Here is an 8,827-nt window from a genome sequence, read left to right as displayed (position 1 = left end):
ATAGTACCTGGGTATTGTTAGTGGTTATTCAGGGCCCAAAGGCTCTTCAGTTAGCAGGTAATAAATGCTGCCAGGACTGGATCCTTTCCGTCAAGGAAGTGGCTTCCCTTACGGCCCAGGTTGTGCGTAGAAATGTTGTCTGGAAGCTAGGGCCTGGAACAGGGGCCTCACAATTCTGATCAGTGTCCTATCTGGCTGTGTCTAAGCTGGTATCCAAGAGGCAGGACAAAGTCCTCCCCACTCTTCCATCTCCTATCCTCAAGTCGGGGGAAAGGGGTCTCTCCTGGAACCAAGAGCTGTGCAGCCTGGGATTAGGGAAGGGGTGATGCCATCATTCCCTTGGCTGCCCCCAGTTGGTGTCTCAGTAGGTTGCATGCCCCCCTAGTCCCCTGTCTCTAGGCTTAGTTCAGCACTAGGACTTGCCTAAGGGTTGCAGTCACTGTGACTTAGACTGCCTTTCAAATTTACTTGGAGTCATGGAATACTGTAGACATCAGTGGCAAGGTTTGTAAGAACTCAAGTTTGGACCACTGGGACCAGTGATTCCCCTCTGGCTAGGGCTGGTTTTCTGCTTCATATGGTTTGGCTGTGTCCCCACCCAAATCTCATCTTGAATTGTAGTTCCCATAATCCCCATATGTGTAGTAGGAGAGACCAGTGGGAGGTAATTTAATCATGGGGGCAGTTTCCCTCATGCTATTCTTGTGATAGTAAGTTGTCATGAGATCTGATGGTTTTATAAGGGGCTTCCCCCTTTACTTGTTTCTCATTCTTTTCTCTCTTGCCACCATGTGAATCAGGACATGTTTGCTTCCCCTTTCACCATGAATATGTTTCCTGAGGCCTCCCCAGCCATGCAGAACTATGACTCAATTAAACCTCTTTTTTTAAAAAATAAATTACCCAGTATCAGGAAGTTCTTTATAGCAGCGTAAGAATACACTGATCTAACAGAACAGCACTGGGTTCAATGTCTTGCAATTGCTGGAGGGGTGGGAGTGCTGGCAGAGGGGTGGCATCAGTGATTCAGGACTGTTTTTTCTATCATTTCAGTGCCTCTTTCAGCGATATATGAAGTTAAAACCAGGTACCATCAGTGCTTATCCAATTTTTGGTTCTTACGAAGATGTTTTTCTATGTAGATTATTGTTAGCTTGGTGTCCTTGTGGAGGGGACAATTGGTGGACCTTCTATCCTGCCATCTTCCTCCACTAACTAAGACAAAATTAACATCAATAGTTTATTTGGGTCAAGGTTGAAGACAGCTGCCTGGTACACACTTCCAAGTGGTCTTGGGAAATGCTCTGTTCAGCTTTTGGTACAAACAGGTTTTTAAAGGCTAAAAGAAACAAGATGTGGGCTGATACAAAGTTGTCTGACAAGAATTCTCGCTAGTTTACAGAGGTAACATTGATTAGTGACTGGCTATATATTATTGAACCATTGGGCATGAGTTATAGTGTCCAGCATATGGTACTTTATAGTTACTTGGCCTCATTTAGTCTTGAGCTCACATAGCAGGTGGCTTCAAGAGGTAATTATTTACCTCAAGAGAGAAATTAGATGACTGCTGTCACATGCTGTCACATTTCAATCTTCTCTGGACCTGATAATTAAAGGGAGCATATATTTATCAGATAAAAACTTTCTTTTCTTTCTCAGTCCCAACTATGATTTCAAGGAACATCCCTTGTTTTAACTGAATCTTCCCTGGAAAACTCCAATGGCTTCTGGCAAATTTTGTCCAAAATCTATGGCCTCCTCCTTCACAATAATTATTTTTTCTGGGAAAAGATTTATTAAATGGGAAAATGAAATGTTTAATTCAGCATAAAATAATAATAGTGATATATAAATATTGAAACCAGAGAAGTTTTAACTTTCCTTCTGCCCTCTCATTTGAAACCCCTAGCCCTTTCTTCCATTTCTCGGGCATTTTGAGAAATACTTAATAGTTGAGAAATGCAAGTGTATGAATTCAGAAGATCATGGATAGGTCCAGTTCTTTCCAGTCAATGCTTTCAGAATCTCCACAGTTCCCTGCGGTGTCTAATTTATTCACAAATTCTTCAGACTTTTTTTTTTATATATAAAAAGAGAAATAGTTCCCAACACAACAGATTGATTTTTCATGTGACAGACAAATGTCAAATAAGCTATATGGTTATTCCCTTAATTTTTTTTCGGTCTCTTTCCATTTCTTAAAACCATTGAAAAACATTATTTTATTTTTGGTATTCCTTTTTCTTAAAATAAGAACAGAGTATGACATGGAGGACTAAATGGATAACATTTTTTAAAGTATCATTGAAAAATACAGGAAATTTTGAAATGATGATCACTTGAGTACAAAGACAGAGTAAAGAATAAAAAGCAGAAGAGAGAAGGGGGAAACTAATGCACACACATTTACATGGTTGAATTCGGTAAATGCTCAGGGATATTTTGCAGAGAAAATGAAAGCACTCTTCTCCCTCCACTTTATAAAATATCTTTATGATTATATGTCCACCATTTTAGTAATTCTTACTAATAGTTTTGTAAGATTCTTGTGAGCAAGAAGGAGAATTGTGATGATTAAAAGCTATGTCATTTAGTCTGTTTATTACGAAGTCCATTACCATCATTACCAGAGTCTTGGGAATAAAATAAGAACATTAGAGTGCTTTCTGCCAGTTGCTAGTAGCAGATCAAGGGATCTTGTCAAGGGCAATTACACTTATTGTTCACCCACCAAAAAAATCCCAAGTAATTTCCAGTAACAGACTTAAAACCTATATTCTCTCGTTAGCCATTTAATATGATAAATTCAAAGACTTTCAGAATAAGAATGCACAAGGAGCCCTAATTATTAAAACTGGATTTTCACTAAAGGTTTTACATTTTTCTGTAAGTGCTCAATATGATTAAATATTTATCAGCTGAACTTAAGAAATGCCTGCAAACCCAGTGTTCTGTGTACTCACTTCATAGCTCCCAGAAGGTTTACATTGCTGACAAGCTACTTATTGTATAAATGTTAGTTGGATTTGAAGTGTCTGATATTCAGCAGCCATTAAGGAGGCCTCTAGTGGCATTCATAATGGCTGGCCACTTAGACCTTACTTTTGCATTGTGGAAGATTTTAAGAGAAACAGACTTGGGCTGTCCTGACCCATCCTATGCTGTTGTTTACCTCTCACTTCAAGCAGGAAGAGAAAGCAGTAAGGCACAAACCTGTAACCACTAGAACAAGCATCAGCTTAAAATTACTAATAAATAAGTAGATGCAACATGTAGAAGGAGCTACAAGAATGGTTTTCACTACGAGTGCAGTAAACCAACCACACACATAAAATGTAATAGGCTGCATTGCTGCAGCATGAGGTTTTTATTGTTATCCATAAAACTTCAATACAAGATGTTCATTTTTTTATTCACTTAATTTTAATTTTAAAATATTTATGTGATACAAGTATAGAATAGTTTCCATCTAATAAATAGTTCATGTTCTGAAAATTAATTAATAAACAATATCATAAATCAAAGTTGACACTCCAAGCCAGGTCACAAATGAAGTTACACATGCTAGAAATATAATAGTAGTTTTCCAATATAATTGTCAAATTTTCTTACAACACTGAGTATTAATGAACACATTAGTTAATGGTGGAGCTTTATATCACAACTGTTTAACTTTTTAACTTTTTTTTGGAAAGAAGTCTTTCAAAAATAGAAAGCATTCTTAAAATATCTGCTATGACTTACTCTTCTTATGACATTGGGCTGTTATTCTGAGCATTCTCTTTGTGATGTGCTGATAATTTTTCAAAAGTGTGGGACATAGGGATTTATGGGTATGGCTCACTCTTTTGGCACATTTTTCACATCTCTTGATGTACCTACATAACCTCCACAACAGTACCACGAGACCTTTTTAACAAAATTATTTAACAAATTTAAACCAGAGCATTTTTTTCCAGGTGATAACCTTACCCTCTAGAAATGCATCTCTTTTCTGTTGTTCTTAGTGACTTTTGCCTTTATGACACTCCCCTAAAATATAACCAGATTTCAAATGGTTAGAAAACATATCTGAAACTCAAAAATAAATGAAAGAGATTATTGGCTGTTCTTTAAACACAATATTGCGTTTGACTTTTGATATGGTTTGGCTGTGTCCCCACCCAAATCTCATCTTGAATTGTAGTTCTCATAATCCCCACATGTCATGGGAGGGACCCAGTAGGAGGTAATTGAGTCATGGGGGCAGTTACCTCCATACTGTTCTTGTGATAGTGAGTTCTCATGAGATCTGATGGTTTTATAAGGGGCTTTCCCCCACTTCACTCTGCACTTCTCCTTGCTGCTGCTACGTGAAGAAAGATATGTTTGAGTCCTTTCTGCCATGATTGTAAGTTTCCTGAGGCCTCCTCAGCCCTGCAGAACTGTGAATCAATTAAACCTCCTTTCTTTATAAATTGCCCAGTCTCAGATATGTCCTTACAGCAGCATGAGAATGGACTAATATAACTTTCTATTGACTCAGCCATTTACAGGTCTGAAGAGGAAGAGGTCAATTTGTAGATTGTTCTAGTAGAGATGTGAGGTAGACAGTATAATGACCACCCCCTACCATCCCTGCCCAAAGATGTCCATGTAATAATAATCCCTGGAATCTGGGAATATATTTCCTTACATAGTAAAAGAGACTTTGCAGAAGTGACTAAGCTAAGTATCTTGAGATGATGCAATTATCCTGGATTATCATGTGGGCCTCATTTAAGCACACAATTCATGATATTATGTCTTGATCTTCTGGAAGCTTCACATATGTTGGCTTGAACAGAACCTAGGCACAGAAAACACTGATATATTTTAATACATATTTGAAACCTCTGGAGAGTGCTTTTCAGATGCTCAAAATTTTAATTTTTGAATAACATTTTTATATTCATATTTTATATTTATATTCATGTCCATATTCAGGACTTTGGGAGTTTGGAGCAGAGCTATGCTTGGTGAGGAGTTGAAACCAGAAAAGTAGTGGTTATAAAATTTTCTTGCCAATAAATAGATGAGTTATAATTTACTTGATATTAGCATAGTACATTTTTATTCTTTTTTTAATTTTATTTTTTATTTTACTTTAAGTTCTGGGATACATGTGCAGAACGTACAGATTTGTTATGTAGGTATACATGTGCCGTGTGGTTTGCTGCACCTATCAATTCATCATCTAGGTTTTAAGCCCTGTACACTCTCCCTCCCTTTGCCCCTCAACCCCTGTCAGGCCCCCCATGTGTGATGTTCCCCTCCGTGTGTCCATGTGTTCTCACTGTTCAACTTCCACCTATGAGTGAGAACATGTGGTGTTTGGTTTTCTGTTCCTGTGTTAGTTTGCTGAAAATGATGGCTTCCAGCTTCATACAAGTCCCTGCAAAGGACATGAACTCATTCTTTTTTATGGCTGCATACTATTCCATGGTGTATATGTGCCACATTTTCTTTATCTAGTCTATCATTGATGGGCACTTGGGTTGGTTCCAAGTCTTTGGTATTGTAAATATTGCTGCAATAAACATATGTGTGCATGTGTCTTTATAGTAGAATTATTTATAATCCTTTGGGTATATACCCAGTAAACGGAATTGCTGGGTCAAATGGTATTTCTGGTTCTAGATCCTTGAGGAATTGCCACACTGTCTTTCACAATGGTTGAACTAATTTATTGGCTTTCTGTGTTGGACTCATCTTTTCCTATAGTCTCCTAAATCAAAAGCACCTTTACATGGGCTTCAATTATTTTTTAAAGTAAGATAATTAAAATAACTCCCAAGGTAATTTTCAGCTCTAAATCTCCACATGCCATCATTATTTGGTCCTAGCAACAAAAAAATAGAAAATTTAATGTTTTTATTCACCTACTAATCCATTTAACAATCATTTATTTAGTGCCTACTATGTGCCAAACACTATTTTAGGCACAGGAAATATGGCAATAGGTAGCAGGCTCTACTGTCGTAGAGTTTAAACGCTAATGGGGTAAGAAGACAATAAACAAATGTATACATTAATATAAGTATAACATCAGGTTGCATCATTGCTACTAAAAACATTTAGCGGAATAAAGGAGAAGCAAGAATCCACTCCAAAATGACTCAAGGATTTCTTTTTATAATTAATCATTCTTAATCCATATTGTTTCTGTAGTCTTTCAGGTTTTTCACTTGATATATTCTGAGATTTTAATTTATTCTTCACAGTTATACTATTTCTTTGCTTTCTTAAATCTATGTTTAAATGAAGTTGCCACTTGAATCATTTTGAAATGTAACTAGCTCTACACTCTTAGAAAAACTAAGAATACAGTCAATACTGTGAGGCTTCCATACAAAGAAATGCTACCATTGTCTATGCTCTTGGCAATACAGATGAAGAGGCACAGGTCAGTAGTATAGTAAACAAAATTTAAGGCATGAATTTAGCAACGTAAGCATTATTTCCATGTTAGCATCTCCTATGGCTGTTGTTTTTGGGGGCAAAACATTGTTGGCACCAGTGATTCTTTCTTCTCTGAGAATGACCTCTGATCTACCAGGCTGGGCCTCCAATAATTATTTTTAGTATATCACCATGCACTCTTTTCTTAGCTGAATGGTCCAGCAGTGGACTCCTGACATGAGCTGGGCCAAGCCAACTATCCTTCTTTCTGTCTCAAGATTGTGATATTTAGAATGAATGAACTCAGAAGCAGGACATTGTTAGAGCTGAGTCTTTTGAAATGACAATTGTCCAGTAAAGTTTTTGAGCACACATACTGGGGTGTGGAGTAACGTACTGCCTGATTCTTCATTATACATCTATTTTCTGGGCTCTAGGAGGAGACAGCCTCGTGTTATTCACAAAACTACACTTTGTAATTTAAGCTAGCAAAAATCCTTTGTGCTGCTTGTTTTCTCAGCAATAGCATTCGATTGACTTTTGTAATTAGAGAGCCGTTGCAGATTGAGTGTCATGTGTTTGAGATCCTGAATGGCTTAGATCTGCAAAGCACATTTCTTTGATCAATATTGTTAGTGTTCCATTATTCACCAGCCTGATTTGCTTCTGGCTTCAGACAAAAGCTGATGGAGTGAGGAGGTGGGAATAACACAGTTAGTATACATCTCCATATCGTCCATGATCAAAATAGATCTGTTGTGAGCACACATGTGGAAGAAATGGAAAGGATTTCTGAGGCTTAAAATATGTTTAGAAATAAAATATAAACTATAATAAAAGGAAGCTTGATTCAAAACATAAAAGCTTCTGGAACTGTGCTATTATGGTTGCCATTAGCCATACATGGCTACTGAGCACTTCACATATGGCTAATTCAAACTGAGATGGTCTTAGTACAATATAAACACTAGATTTCAAAGTCTTAGTACAATATAAACACTAGATTTCAAAGTCTTAGTGTTAAAAAAATAATTTTTATATTGATTTCATATTGAAAAGATAATTTTTGATATGTTGAGTTAAATGAACTGTTACTAAGATTAATTTCACCTGTTTCTTTTCACTTTTTTAATGTGGCTGCTGAGAAATTTTAGACTACATATAAGGCTCACACTATCTTTCTATTTGACAGTGCTACCCCTAGACTCTGTGGAAGTATAATCACCATTCTTTAAAGGGAAAATTGACAGCTCTTACTGAGTCCTAAAAGACTTCCCCAGTGTAGCTATTAAGTGATTACAAATGTAAAGTGCTGTAAAATGTAACCAAGATGAGCATACGTGGTGAATTTAGGACTCTGCTCAGCCTCCCCTCACCCTGAAGAAGCCAAAGTGAGGACAGTGTCTTTCCTGGCTCAGGCCTTCAGCCCTCTGAGAGTGCACTTAGAGTTTTAATTCGAGCACTAAAGTACTTCCTGCTGCTGGGAATAAAAACTAAGGACATAATTCCATGCAGTAGTTTGTATAGGGGTCATCAATTTTTTATGAGGGTTTTTCCGAGACACAAAAAAATACATTTCTATCTTTTTTTTTTTTTTTTTTTTTTTTTTTTCAGAATCTTGCTCTATCACCCAGGCTGGAGTGTAGTGGTATGATCTTGGCTCACTGCAACCTCCACCTCCTGGGCTCAAGTGATTCTCGTGCCTCAGCCTCCCAGGTAGCTGGGATAATAGGCATGCACCACCATGTCTGGCTAATATTTGTATTTTTAGTAGAGATGGGGTTTCACCATGTTGGCCAAGCTGGTCTCAAACTGCTGACCTCAAGTGATCTGTCCACCTCAGCCTTCCAAAGTGCTGGGATTATGGGCATGAGCCACCATGCCGGCCAATTTATATCTTTCTATGTTATTTTTGTTGAAGAAGTTTCACTGCTAGGGCTCAGAAAAATCAGGGGCCAACAACCTTAGAATGAACAAGAGAAGGCATCCCATTTTTACATGGATTGCAATATACAGTGTCACAGGCCAAACGATATTCCCTCCACATATATAAATAAAATACTTAGAAGACTTTTAAATGAACTTAGATGTCCTACTGGGCATTTTGTCTCGTTTCCAAAATAATTCCTCTTTTATTCTTTATTTCCACACTTAGCTTCACTTTTCATTACAGCATCTATCATTACTTGACATGAAATATTTATTTGTTTAATATCCACTTATTGTCAATCTCCCTTTTTAGAATGTAAGTGTTTTGAGGACAGAGACCTTGCTTTATACACTGTGGTATCTCTCCATCAATTACAGCATCGGATGCAGATTTATTTCTCAATAAATATATGCTAATCAATGAATAAACAAATATTAATGTTACAGATATCATTATATTACCTTACTCCAAATT

At 37.1% G+C, this 8,827-nt stretch overlaps 1 long non-coding RNA gene across 1 annotated transcript; it reads right to left on the bottom strand.

Annotated features, from left to right (window-relative positions):
• Nucleotides 1–1,229: 1,229 nt before the first annotated feature.
• On the bottom strand, nucleotides 1,230–4,831 carry LOC129058689 (uncharacterized). The gene is made up of 3 exons (XR_008523979.2): nucleotides 4,679–4,831; nucleotides 3,976–4,035; nucleotides 1,230–1,606 (listed from the first exon to the last, which is right to left on the bottom strand). It is a non-coding gene; the product is annotated as an uncharacterized LOC129058689 (long non-coding RNA).
• Between the last annotated feature and the right edge of the window lie 3,996 nt (nucleotides 4,832–8,827).

The sequence above is a fragment of the Pongo abelii genome, chromosome 2 (genome assembly GCF_028885655.2).
Source record: "Pongo abelii isolate AG06213 chromosome 2, NHGRI_mPonAbe1-v2.0_pri, whole genome shotgun sequence".
NCBI classification, from domain to species: Eukaryota; Metazoa; Chordata; class Mammalia; order Primates; family Hominidae; genus Pongo; species Pongo abelii.
This window is presented reverse-complemented; position numbering and strand designations above follow the sequence as displayed.